Genomic DNA, 14787 nt, shown 5'->3' on the forward strand with positions numbered 1-14787 from the left:
ACATTTCCAAGGACATAGACATATTTGATATTGGCAGAAAGCTTGAATTCTTTTAATCTAACTTCACTATCCAATTTACAGTAGCTATTACAGTGAAATGATACCATGCTATTGTTTGAGGAGAGTGCACAGTTATGAACTTGAAAATGTATTAATAAACCAATTAGGCACATTTGGGCAGTCTTGATATAAAATGTTGAACAGAAATACAATGGTTCATTGGATCAGTCTAAAACGTTGCACATACACTGCTGCTATCTAGTGGTAAAAATCTAAATTGCGCCTGGGCTGAAATAATACATTATGGCCTTTCTGTTGCATTTCAAAGATGATGGTACAAAAAATATGGTTGTATTATCTTTTACTAGATCTAATGTGTTATATTCTCCTACATTAATTTAACATTTCCAGAAACGTGTTTCCTTTCAAATGATATCAAGAATACCATATCCTTGCTTCAGGTCCTGAGCTATAGGCAGTTAGATTTGGGTATGTAATTTTAGGTGAAAATTTAAAAAAAGGGGCGGATCCTTAAGCAGATTTCAGTACTGAATTAAATATTAACACTACCTCTTAAAAACATGTCTATCTTTATTTCCAAAACACAATTAAACTAAATCACTAAATCATCACTTTTTTTGTATTTTAATCCTTTGAAGCATCTTTTAACATAGGCTTAACAACTATCAAATACTCTGTACTTTTTTTTACATAGGCCAGGCCCTGTTGTTGCCTCATATCCAATCGAAAAATGCCTTGCATTACGCCTGTGAAGAAAACACTTCAATTTGCTCAACTTGCCATGGGCTCAACCGTTGGCTTAACTTACCCCATGGCTATTGTCCCAATTTATCTCAAAACGTTTTGACTATATTAGCCCACACAGCTACAAGGATGCACTTTCATGCTAGGTTTAGAACTTCATACTGAAGCTTATAGAAACCCCAACTGAGGTTTACAGCCATTTTAAAATGATCTACTTTGGTTTAGATACAAGCATCATGAACCCTCTAACACAATAAATTCTTTTGACTTGGCAAAAATAAATTTTTTGGACCTAACTTTCTACCACTTTTTTCATGTGATTTCTTCCTTCACAGACTCCATGAAATGATGACATCTACCTAAATATTGAGCAAATTATACATTTTTTGTATGGTTTCATAGAAATAAGGGTGGCTCAACTTACCCCTTTGGCTCACCTTACCCCACTCTTCCCCCAAAAGCTTTTTGTAGCACTTAAAAACGTAAAATACATACACATACTCCAAAAACAATCAACACCACACCTGACTCTAATCTGTGTCCACCAAATTATGGCATGAAGTGCTAAAATATAAAATATACAACCTGCAATGGCTCACAAAACATTCTCAATATCACATATAATAGTTACAGGTAACACTAAAGAAGGCAAAGACACACACCTCCACCAGCCCTGTCCTCTAACAGCCCTATACTGTAAATGACAGATGAAGTCCTACTGATCTATAAAGTGCTGCTGTACCTGGTAGAGTTCCCCTGGGAGGACACACGTCTGAACACATCCCTGTCCAGAGCTCATCGTCCCTAGCATGTAGCCCTTCTTCCTCAAGATCCACACACTGACAACCAGCACAAAGCGAGCACCTCTGACCAACAGCTTGTCCATACTGCACGCTAGCTAACACCCAGCCAGGCTTTGGCTTGGCTGTCCCTGTTCTGCAACGCCTGATACCTACCGAACCCAAGTCTGGCTGGGTTGGTTTGCGTAACAATATCATTGATATGTGCTGCTAACCCATTGAGCCAAGGCACGTCTGGGTCAGATGCTAGACTACAGACTTTTCTTTCAGAGCACTGCTTCTGCTAAGCCTGAGGGAAAATGGGTCAGCCAGGAGACGTGGTGCAGGTGACTCCTATTGTAGCCAAATCATTTATGCTCTAGGAAACATAGAGCATGACGAAACCGAGGTGTTGGATACCAGACAGTAATACCACCTCTGTCTCAGACAAATCTAATAATACACTTTGTATAGCGCATTTCATTCCATAAAATAATCTCAAAGAGCCAAAAAAGCTAAACCAACAACGAACTAATTTAAATTGAGATGGTAGAGATGGAGATTGAATGTCTATATTTGGCTTTGGATGAAAGGCTGGGAGTTGAAGCAGTTCGGGTAGGAAAGTCATAATTAACAAATCACCCTCTGTTAATTATGTTAATTAACAATCATTCAATTAAGGGGTCTGATTTAAAGGCCCTGTAACACTGACAATGTGATCAATCAAAAACAATCCATTCATATTTTTCCGGTTGCTTGTACATTTTGATTTAGACCTGTTTTAGAAGTAGTGGTAGTGGCTTCATGCATTATTGATGAAACCCGGTCTCGCACGCCAGCCCACGTCTGCTCTTTAGACTTATATACTTGTCCTCTGCACATGGTTTAGACATGTACTGTGATGCAGGGCTAAATGATCTCTTGATTCCTTTATACACATTTCCATGATCAGGTTGACATTTCCTGGAGTCATACTGCAAAGCAATCTATAAGACTTAGTCTATGTTTTTGTGGTAATTTGCTTTGATGTGTCAAGGGTGGATTTGACAACTTTAGTTCAGTAAAAAGTCATTAGAAAGTAAACAAGTTAACATCAGGGATCCCACTCCAAAAGAAAACCAAACACTCTTAAGCAGCCAAAACAATGTCTTCCTGTGATTTCAACAGCCTACTAAACAGGATACCCAGCTCCAATTCTATCAAGCCAGAGTGACCTCAATGTAATCAAGTAGTTTTCCATTCAGTCACAACACTCTTTTCAGCTAGGGCACCACAAAAAATCTCCAGTGTTGTGACACGAGACCACTTGTTGGTTGCTTGGGAAGGAAATTACCCAAAAGCAACTTGTAACTTGCATCTTTGACTTCTGCTGATGACTGGTCATGACCTCCAGCACCATAGCTAATCTCTAGGTAAGGCTACACAGAGCAGCAGTATTTGAGGGGAGGCTGGGACACCTGTTCCCCCAGGCTTAGCGCCTTCTGGGATCCTGAGGCAGTGAGTTGATAGGAGTGGTGTTTGGAATTCTACCATATCTGATTTCTCCTTTGGCCAAATTTAGTCATTGGTAAAATATAATGACCATGGCCTTCATCTAGCTGGAAACTGATGATTTTTTTAAATGGAATATCTACATAGGAGTTCAGAGGCCCATTATCAGCAACCATCACTCCTGTGTTCCAATGGCACATTGTGTTAGCTAATCCAAGTTAATAATTTTAAAAGGCTAATTGATCATTAGAAAACCCTTTTGCAATTATGTTAGCGCAGCTGAAAATGTTGTTCTGATTAAAGAAGCAATAATATTGGCCTTCTTTAGTCTAGTTATCTGGAGTATCTGGAGCATCAGCATTTGTGGGTTTGATTACAGTGTCACGATCGTTGTAAGAAGCGGACCAAAGCGCAGCGTGGTGTGAATGCATTATTTAATAGATGATGAAAAAACACAAAGAAAACTGTACTATACGAATAACGACAGTGACGCTATAATAATACCTATGCTGACACAAGCAACAAACATAGACAATCACCCACAACCCACAATGACAAAACAGGCTACCTAAATATGGTTCCCAATCAGAGACAACGACTAACGCCAGCCTCTGATTGAGAACCATATCAGGCCAAACACAGAAACAGACAAACTAGACATCCAACATAGAATGCCCACCCAGCTCACATCCTGACCAACACTAAAACAAGGAAAACACAAAAGAACTATGGTCAGAACATGACATACAGGCTCAAAATGGCTAGAAACATAGCACTTTCTTCTGAAACTCTTCAGTTTATTCTTGTTCTGTGAAATGAAGGCTATTTGAATGAAGGCCAGTTGAGAACAAGTTCTCATTTACAACTGTGGCCTGGCCAAGATAAAGCAAAGCAGTGTGACACAAACAACAACACAGAGTTACACATGGAATAAACAAATGTACAGTCAATAACACAATAGGGGAAAAATCTATATACATTGTGTGCAAATGAGGTAAGTTAACGGAGGTAAGGCAATAAATAGGCCATAGTGGTGAAGTAATTACAATTTAGCAATTAAACACTGGAGTGATAGATGTGCAGAAGATGCATGTGCAAGTAGAGATACTGGGGTGCAAAGGAGCAAAATATAAATAACTATATGGGGATGAGGTAGTTCGATGGGCTATTTACAGATGGGCTATGTACAGATGCAGTGGTCTGTGAGCTGCTCTGACAGCTGATGCTTAAAGTTAGTGAGGGAGGTATGAGTCTCCAGCTTCAGTGATTTTTGCAGTTCGTTCCAGTCATTGGCAGCAGAGAACTGGAAGGAAAGGCGGCCAAAGGAGGAATATGCTTTGGGGGTGACCAGTGAAATACAGTGGGGCATAAAAAGTATTTTGTCAGCCACCAATTGTGCAAGTTCTCCCACTTAAAAAGATGAGAGAGGCCTGTAATTTTCATCATAGGTACACTTCAACTAAGACAGACAAACTAAGACAGACAAAATCCAGAAAATCACATTGTAGGATTTTTAATGAATTTATTTGCAAATTATGGTGGAAAATAAGTATTTGGTCAATAACAAAAGTTTATCTCAATACTTTGTTAAATACCCGTTGTTGGCAATGACAGAGGTCAAACATTTTCTGTAAGTCTTCACAAGGTTTTGGCCCATTCCTCCATGCAAATCTCCTCTAGAGCAGTGATGTTTTGGGGCTGTTGCTGGGCAACACGGACTTTCAACTCCCTCCAAAGATTTTCTATGGGGTTGAGATCTGGAGACTTAGGCCACTCCAGGACCTTGAAATGCTTCTTACGAAGCCACTCCTTCATTGTCCGGGCGGTGTGTTTGGGATCATTGTCATGCTGAAAGACCCAGCCATGTTTCATCTTCAATGTCCTTGCTGATGGAAGGAGGTTTTCACTCAAAATCTCACAATACATGGCCCCATTCATTCTTTCCTTTACACAGATCAGTCGTCCTGGTCCCTTTGGAGAAAAACAGCCCCAAAGCATGATGTTTCCACCACCATGCTTCACAGTAGGTATGGTGCTCTTTGGATGCAACTCAGAATACTTTGTTCTCCAAACACGGCGAGTTTTTACCAAAAAGTTATATTTTGGTTTCATCTGACCATATGACATTCTCCCAATCTTCTTCTGGATCATACAAAATGCTCTCTGGCAAACTTCAGACGGGTCTGGACATGTACTGGCTTAAGCAGTGGGACACGTCTGGCACTGCAGGATTTGAGTCCCTGGCGGCGTAGTGTGTTACTGATGGTAGGCTCTGTTACTTTGGTCCCAGCTCTCTGCAGGTCATTCACTAGGTCCCCCCGTGTGGTTCTGGGATTTTTGCTCACCGTTCTTGTGATCATTTTGACCCCACGGGGTGAGATCTTGCATGGAGCCCCAGATCGAGGGAGATTATCAGTGGTCTTGTATGTCTTCCATTTCCTAATAATTGCTCCCACAGTTGATTTCTTCAAACCAAGCTGCTTACCTATTGCAGATTCAGTCTTCCCAGCCCGGTGCAGGTCTACAATTTTGTTTCTGGTGTCCTTTGACAGCTCTTTGGTCTTGGCTATAGTGGAGTTTGGGGTGTGACTGTTTGAGGTTGTGGACAGGTGTCTTTTATACTGATAACAAAGTTCAAACAGGTGCCATTAATACAGGTAATGAGTGGAGGACAGAGGAGCCTCTTAAAGAAGAAGTTACAGGTCTGCCAGAAATCTTGCATTTTTGTAGGTGACCAAATACTTATTTTCCACGATAATTTGCAAATAAATTCTTTAAAAATCCTTCAATGTGATTTTCTGGATGTTTTTTCCTCATTTTGTCTGTCATAGTTGAAGTGTACCTATGATGAAAAGTACAGGCCTCTCTCATATTTTTAAGTGGGAGAACTTGCCCAATTGGTGGCTGACTAAATACTTTTTTGCCCCACTGTATACCTGTGGGAGCGCGTGCTACGGGTGGGTGCTGCTATAGTGACCAGTGAGCTGAGATAAGGCGGCAATTTACTTAGCAAAGACTTATAGATGACCTGGAGCCACTGGGTTTGGTGTGAATATGAAGCGAGGGCCAGCCAACGAGAGCATACAGATCGCAGTGATGGGTAGTATATGGGGCTTTGGTGACAAAACGGATGGCACTGTGATAGACGGCATCCAATTTGCTGAGTAGAGTGTTGGAGGATATTTTATAAATGACATCGCCGATGTCAAGGATCAGTAGGATAGTCAGTTTTACAAGGGTATGTTTGGCAGCATTAGTGAAGGATGCTTTGTTGCGAAATAGGAAGCCGATTCTAGATTTGATTTTGGATTGGAGATTCTTAATGTGAGTCTGGAAGTAGAGTTTACAGTCTAACCAGACACCTAGGCATTTGTAATTGTCCACAAATTATGTCAGAACCGTCCAGAGTACTGATGCTGGACGGGCAGGCAGGTGCGGGCAGCGATCGGTTGAAGAGCATGCATTTAGTTTTACTTGCATTTAAGAGCAGTTGGAGGCCACTGAAGGAGAGTTGTATGACATTGAAGCTTATCTGTAGGTTAGTTAACACAGTGTCCAAAGAAGGGCCATAAGTATACAGAATGGTGTCATCTGCGTAGAGGTGGATCAGAGAATCACTAGCAGCAAGAGCAACATCATTGATGTATACAGAGAAAAGAGTCTGCCTGAGAATTGAACCCTGTGGTACCCCCATACAGACTGCCAGAGGTCCTGACAACAGGCCCTCCGATTTGACACACTGAACTCTGTCTGAGAAGTAGTTGGTGAACCAGGCGAGGCAGTCGTTTGAGAACCGAAGGCTGTTGAGTCTGCCGATAAGAATGTGGTGATTGACAGAGTCGAAAGCCTTGGCCAGGTCGATGAATACGGCTGCACAGATTTGTCTTTTATCGATGGCGGTTATGTTATCATTTAGGACCTTGAGCGTGGCTGAGGTGCACCCGTGACCAGCTCGGAAACTAGATTGTATGGCGGAGAAGGTATGGTGGGATTCGAAATGGTCGGTGATCTGTTTGTTAACTTGGCTTTCGATGACCTTAGAAAGGCGGGGTAGAATAGATATAGGTCTGTAACAGTTTGGGTCTAGAGTGTCTCCCCCTTTGAAGAGGGGTATGACCGTGGCAGCTTTCCAATCTTTGGGGATCTCAGACGATATGGAAGAGAGGTTGAACAGGTTAGTAATAGGGGTTGCAACAATTTTGGCTGATAATGTTAGAAAGAGAGGGTCCAGGTTGTCTAGCCCAGCCCAACATTAGTGTCTAGTTTGAGAAACAGACGCCTCACAAGTCCTCAACTGGCAGCTTCATTAAATACTACCCGCAAAACACCCGTCTTATTGTCAACAGTGAAGAGGCGACTCCGGGATGCTGGCCTTCTAGGCAGTGTTCCTCTGTCTAGTGTCTGTGTTCTTTTGCACATCTTAATATTTTATTTTTATTGGCCAGTCTGAGATTTGGCTTTTTCTTTGCAACTCTGCCTAGAATGCCAGCATCCCGGAATCGCCTCTTCACTGTTGACGTTGAGACTGGTGTTTTGCAACTACTGCAATCAAAGAGCACTCAGCACTGCACACTAACCATGCTGTCTACGCTGTCTAATCATGACAGCTGTAGTAGCAGTATTTTCAGAAGTAGTGGAAGTATTAGCACTAAGTAGTGGTTAAGGTAGAAGTAGAGGTAGAGGTAGTAGGCTAGTAGGAGTAGAAGTAAAGTAGTAGCAGCAGTAGTAGCAGTAGTAGTAGTTGTAGAAGTAGTGGTAGTAGCAGTAGTAGCAGCAGTAGTAGCAGTAGTAGAAGTAGAAGTAGTAGTAGTAGTAGCGGTAGAAGCAGTAGTAGTAGGAGGAGTGGTAGTAGTAGTAGAAGTAATAGTATTAGTAGTAGTAGTGGTAGTAGTAGTTGTAGTATAAACAGTAGTAGTAGTAGTAACAGTAGTGGTAGTAGTAGTAGTAGTCGCAGTAGTAGTAGTAGTAGGAGTAGGGGTGGTAGTGGTAGGAGTAGTTGTATTATAAGTAGTAGTAGTAGTAGTAGCAGTAGTAGTAGTGGTAGTAACAGTAGTAGCAGCAGTAGTATCAGTAGTAGGAGTGGGAGTGGTATTAGTAGGAGTAGTGGTAGTGGTAGTAGTAGTTGTAGTATAAGCAGTAGTAGTAGTAGTAGTAGTAGTTGTTGTAGTATAAGTACTAGTAGTAGTAATAGTAGTAGCAGTAGTAGTTGTAGTACTAGTTGGAATTGTTGGTGTAACAGTAGTAGTGTAGTATTAGTAGTAGTATTAGTAGTAGTAGTGGTAGTAGCAGTAGTAGCAGCAGTAGTAGTGGTAGTAGTAGTAGTAGTTGTAGTACTAGTTGGGGTTGTTGGAGTAATAGTAGTAGTGTAGTATTAGTAGTAGAGTGTTAGTTGTACCCGTAACTGTTGCTATCCCTCCACTACAGCTGCTATGCGACGAGAATGAAAAGCTGTTTCTCTATAGGGTGTCAGAAGCAGGTGCTGTAGTGAGGGGTATGCATGCCTACTGAAATGGGCGTTGTATTATCTGGAGCTGTTGTGACTTTCTGCAGAGCCCTGGGGAAGGAGCGAGGCACTCAGTCACTGAGGAGCAGAGTAGAGATTGGGATATTAATGATGTTGCAACGGGGTAAACAGAACTACGAATCACAAAGCTTTTATAGATGCTATCATCAAAAGATAACATTGGCTGTCAAAACAATATTATCGTGACATGTAGCACTATTACTTTTATTGAAAATGAGCATTTACTGTCATCAGTTATAATAGCTACTAGCAAGAGCCGATAATCTGGAGTATGTAGAGTTATGGAGTTGAACAGGTGTGTGATTACCAATGAATGCTTGATGATGAAGACTGACATAACACTTATGCAGTTTCATAGAATGTGTATACTTCCCTACCTATGGACTTGTAACAGTATTTATGTAAAGTAACAATATTTAACTCTTCCAGGTTATGAATAAATGCAGGATAACCAGCCTTTCCAAAAAGAATCCTCTCTTTAGACAGTGTTTCATTTAAATCCTCAGGAGACGTCAAGGCTCCTGAAAGGAAAACTGCCAACTGAGTGTTGTGGTGTGTGGCTCATCACCAGCATCAAACAGCCTCACAAACCATCTCTCATGTACTGAGGTACACTCACAAGAGGAAAATATGTAGAGGCAGTAAACTAGCAGAAGTTGATGCCTACATGGTGTATGTTTACTGTTAAAGGTACAATGTATTATTTCAGTTTACTGCATATTTAGTTACTTAAACAAAACTTGTTTGTTATGACCCTTGTTGCTTGTTTCAAGGGGTCAGTCATTGCTTTATGTAGTGGGTTTTAAACAATGCCCCCCATCTCCAGTGGTGCTGCTTTGCATTATTCACCATACTGTTTTCAACAGGATATCCTGACCAACAACGGCAGGGGCCATCACAACGGGATAAGTCTCAGGATAGTGAAGTTCATCCACTTCCATTTCTAAAAAAAAAAACAGCCATCAAACTAGAAATTCCCGTTGACCATGCAGGCTGCCTAAAACTACGTCAAAAGCCTTTCTTTTCCTGAATCTCACAGAGAACATGACAAATAGTGACAACTTGTAGACAAATAGTGACAACACTATCATCACTATCAGTGATGGTTTTCCTCTTCTTTCTTTGTTCTATTCACTGCAAGATCTGTACAGTGTAAAAAAAAAAAAGTTTTGAGAATTGAGTTGAGTACTTTTTCAAATAGTTTTAACGAATTCACTACGTAGTCAATCGGTAACATCAGGCCAGAGCTGGCACTGCCACCTGTACCAGGACATTATACTGTATGCTGCTGTTTGCTTTGGCTGCTACTACACAGGTGACATGTTTCTCATGAAAATTGTGGAGTGAGCCTGCTAGCTGCCTTAGAGCAGTCACTGACAACGTACAATGCAAAATAAAGGATGCAAATAATCCACAACTCTTTATGACTATCCACATGTAGCCTAAGTAGGCATACACCGCATGGACATACACCGCGTGAACAAAAACAGATCGGTAAAACGGATAGACAGTATACTTGCAGAGTAAAATTATGTTGCTAATTAATCAACTGGACTTCGTTTCTGATGCTTATATATGAATTGAAATCGCTTACTGTATTTACTTACAACAGGCCTAATCCTAAAGATATCCTTTATGTAGATAAATAAAGCTACATAATCATTGCCTTAATATTAATGTACCCAATCCATTTTCTTTAAGGAAGCCTTCTTTCTGCACTGTATCCTTCCTCACTGACCAAACCCCGGTCCATATCGGTCCCGAACCGATCCCTTCTATACACTGCTGTTTAGTGCAGACAAGACTGGATAGCAAGGTGTGTCAGGCAGAATGCAAATGTATTATGTGTCTTATCTCATCATCAAAAACATATTTTAGTATATTCCATTCACATAAAGAAAATTATTTACCAATTGTATACAGTAGGCTAATGACCCATTAAAACGTTGTACGCTAACAGGAACACGTATTTCACAATGGGGTAGGAACAATGACTAGGTTACTACTACTGTACATTGGTGGTTATTTTCAGTCAAATGACAAACCTGAGTCCCCGATTACAGAAAAAGCGAAATAAAAGTATATGAATTGGCATGATTCTTTTGTTGAAAGAAAAAACACTGATGCCAATATTGATAATACAATTACAATAAGATAGCCAAGCCTACAATGATATGATAAAGCCGGTTAAATCATTGATCACTCGAGTGGGATCCCATTCCGATGCATGAATGACCTGGTATACTTTGTTCCCTGCACAGTTCAGAGAATACTCTCCCCATTATCGTTTATTGTCACGTTGTATTGGGACAGTCTTACCTTCGTTTTGGGCGTTTCCTTTTATTTCAGCTAGTTGGTTTCTTGAATCTAACATAGGTCTCCCCCAGCATATTGGAAACGCATTCAATGCATCCCTGTTACGTTTTCAGCAAAAGGAGGAGAGAGTCAGTGGACTGTATCGCTGTCAACTATTAGTAGCCTTCTCTCGTAGGGCTACTCGCGCACGCTTGCTTTCTTCCACGCTCACCACGCCTTCACCCCGCAGTTATTTACGTGAAAGGAGATTTTAGCGCTCGCTGTCCTCAGCTCCGGCGGCTGTACTGAACTGTACACAATGGATCACACTATGCTCATTGCTGGTAAATAAGGTTAATGTTTTAGAATTAGACATGATGCAGACCAATGCGGAATACCATTTTTTTCTACCTAGCTATTATCGCAAACCTATCTACATGCCTTTCAGGGTTTTAAAATAATAATTATTATTGTAGCCAATTGTGGCCATTGTATAAATTAATGCATGTCCAAAATACTGTTTATTGGCTGTGACATAAACCCCACCCATCCATTGCCTTCAAAAAAATCTATTCATCAACAATTAATAGGATTGAACTAAAGTGACATAAAATGCTCTATATTTCAGAAAATCTCAAATGTAAATCTCATGAAAGCAACCTGAGGCAATTTGTGGTTTATAACGTGCTGCCAAGAAGAACCAGATCAAATAATCTCATTGTCGGGAGTGATCAGCCAATGATCATTGTCATCTTTTTGGGTTGCCTATGGTTTGTATCCAAAGACTAAAGATAATATCCAGGAGCCAAGACCAATATTTCTACCAGGACATTGGTCCCAAGATCCAGACACAGTGAGTTGAGACCATGACAATTTAAAAACCAAATGAATATGGTCTTGAGTGGTCTCAAGACCAAGACCATTAGGGACCCAGGGACCCTCCATTATATGTTAGCAAAAAAAAAACTCACATATTGTCATCACGTGAATGATAATGAGAGGTAAAGGGTTTCAACATTTTAAAATTAATACGTTTGCTAGACAGTTTCAATATATATACACTACCGTTCAAAAGTTTGGGGTCACTTAGAAATGTTCTGGATTTTGAAAGACATCAAATTGATCAGAAATACAGTATAGACATTGTTAATGTTGTAAATGACTATTAATATCTACATAGGTGTACAGAGGCCCATTATTAGCAACCATCACTCCTGTGTTCCACTGGCACGTTGTGTTAGCTAATCCAAGTTTATCATTATAAAAGGCTAACTGATCCTTAGAAAACCCTTTTGCAATTATGTTAGCACAGCTGAACACTGTTGTTCAGATTAAAGAAGCAATAAAACTGGCCTTCTTTAGACTAGTTGAGTATCTGGAGCATCAGCATTTGTGGGTTCGATTGCAGGTTCAAAATGGTCAGAAACATAGCACTTTCTTCGTAAACTCGTCAGTCTATTCTTGTTCTGAGAAATGAAGGCTATTCCATGCGAAAAATTGCCAAGAAACTGAAGATCTCGTACAACGCCGTGCACTACTCCCTTCACAGAACAGCACAAACCGGCTCTAACCAGAATGGAAAGAGGAGTGTGAGGCCCCGGTGCACAACTGAGCAAGAGGACAAGTACATTAGAGTGTCTAGTTTGAGAAACAGACACCTCACAAGTCCTCAACTGGCAGCTTCATTAAATAGCACCCGCATAACACCAGTCTCAATGTCAACAGTGAAGAGGCGACTCCGGGATGCTGGCCTTCTAGGCAGAGTTCCTCTGTCCAGTGTCTGTATTCTTTTGCCCATCTTAATCTTTTCTTTTTATTGACCAGTCTGAGATATGGCTTTTTCTTTGCAACTCTGCCTCGAAGGCCAGCATCCTGGAGTAACCTCTTCACTGTTGACATTGAGACTAAGGTGTTTTGCAGGAAAAAAAAAATGTAATTAGTTGCAATGACTGTAATTTCCTCTATATTTAAGGGGTAGTAAGAGATTTTGTCAATGAAGCCTTTTCTCTACTTCCCCAGATCCGGTTGAACAGGAACAGCTAGAACCGGTTATCATTGGCTTGTGAAACTCGCTCTAACTTCTTTCATACTGGACACAGAGACATAAAAATGGTGGTTTTCTGTTGCAGCTAGCGATATTCATAAAATATATATATTTTTTCACATGACTAAATCCCGCAAATATTTTTTTTAAATAGAGCACAATACAGTAGAGCACAGTACAGTAAAGTACAATACATTACAGTACAGTACTGTAGAGCACATTATAGACATCTATGTTTGGACCAAATAGATGTCAATGTTTGGGCTCTTGGAGGGTTGGAACCCCCCAGCTGGCTATGCATCTCTATACTCTACACTTTTTCCTGAAGTGTGCACTTGTCCACTACCCACATGGTGGTCCTCTGCAGCTCAGTTGGTAGAGCATGGCACACATGGTACCAGTGGTGCCACAAACGCCATAATGACACAGATACAAAGATGAGACCTCTATATAACTCTATTTAGTCAATTATTTTGGTTGTAACTATTGGTAAATTTTAACATATTTTGGACTTTAAAGAATCCCCATAGCTTTCTTTCATTTTGACAGATGTACATCCCAGCAAACATATATTTTAGTCCCACAACCATACTTTACATATTTATGGATATATTAGATTGTTCGGTGGTGACACTTCTCAAAAATACATGATGACTTACCAACTTGCTCAGTCATTTTCTCCAAAATGTTTGCAGACAGGCTACTCACCATCTGGCCATGCTGGAGAGTGCATGTACAAAAGCTAAGGAACATATGCACATCCATGTACTTTCCATACTTTCCAGTTACCATGCTGGTGATATTTGTAGGGGTGTGGCTTAAGGTACATTCATTCTAAAGTCTTTTAATGTGTGTGTTCAAGAGACCCTCCACAACCAGCACCACTCATCGTAGTAGGACAGAAAGTACCAGTGGTAACAAGTACCAAGTACTGTATCTTGGTTTTCATTGAGACTCTAAACTCAGTGGTGACACACGTGTGAAACAGTCAGTGAGAAAGGCCACAAAACGCCTGCACTTTTTGACTGTTCTTTACAGAAATGGCCTACCCACTGAAGATCTGGTAACAGTATATACTACACTGATCAGACCTTGTCTGGAATACGGTGGACTGCTGTTAGTTGGATGCAACCAAAAGCAGCAGGCCCAACTCCACAGGGTGCAAAAGAAGGCCCTGAAGATCATGTCCAGAGATGGAGCAGTCCAACCACAGTTCACGTCACTGCAGAGCAGGTGAAAGCAGGCTGCAGTGCACCTAGTGAAGGACATGGTGCTACATCCAGAAAGAGGTGACAGCGCCAGGCTCCTGAGAAACTCTTTACTGTAACTGCCCGTACGAACCGTCACTGTAACCACTGCTGTCAGACTGTAGCTTTTAAATGTTTTTCCCAACAATTTTATTTTTAACAATTACATTTTAACATTTCAGTTTCCATCATGAAAAAATGTAATGTAAAGTTTTAGGTGTCCAAACTTTTTTCAAGCAAACATCAATGACATCACACCTGCTCAGACCCACGTGTTCCCACCACAACCACACACATCCCATTTGTCTCACAACAATTGCCCTCATCCTTCACCCCCTGGACATTTCCAGTGATTGTAACACTCTATGCCATATGGCCTCAAATTGCGCTATTCTGTTTCTCTCCATAGCCCATAGTTTTCCAATATTTAAATAATAATGTGTTTCATTCATCCACTGTCTAAACGATGGAGGATTATTTGATTTACAGTTTTTAAGTGAAGGATTTTTCAAAATGATTGACGAGAAAAGTATGTTCCAACCCATTGGGAATCTCATCCCACTCTCATATGCCATGTCGTGAAATATGCAGATGAAATTTAACTTAAATTGTAAAACTTCTGACAGCCAACATTCTAACTCC

The 14787-nt window shown here is 40.7% G+C and overlaps 1 protein-coding gene across 1 annotated transcript in view; it reads right to left on the minus strand.

Moving 5' to 3' along the window:
• LOC135504260 (FERM domain-containing protein 4B-like) overlaps positions 1 to 11116 on the minus strand; it is a 28605-nt gene extending 17489 nt beyond the window's left edge. The window contains exon 1 of the mRNA XM_064922646.1: positions 10879 to 11116. The gene's annotated coding sequence lies outside the window, so the exon portion shown is untranslated. The remainder of the gene's footprint in view (positions 1 to 10878) is intronic.
• Between the last annotated feature and the right edge of the window lie 3671 nt (positions 11117 to 14787).

The sequence above is a fragment of the Oncorhynchus masou genome, chromosome 18 (assembly GCF_036934945.1).
Source record: "Oncorhynchus masou masou isolate Uvic2021 chromosome 18, UVic_Omas_1.1, whole genome shotgun sequence".
Classification (NCBI taxonomy): domain Eukaryota; kingdom Metazoa; phylum Chordata; class Actinopteri; order Salmoniformes; family Salmonidae; genus Oncorhynchus; species Oncorhynchus masou.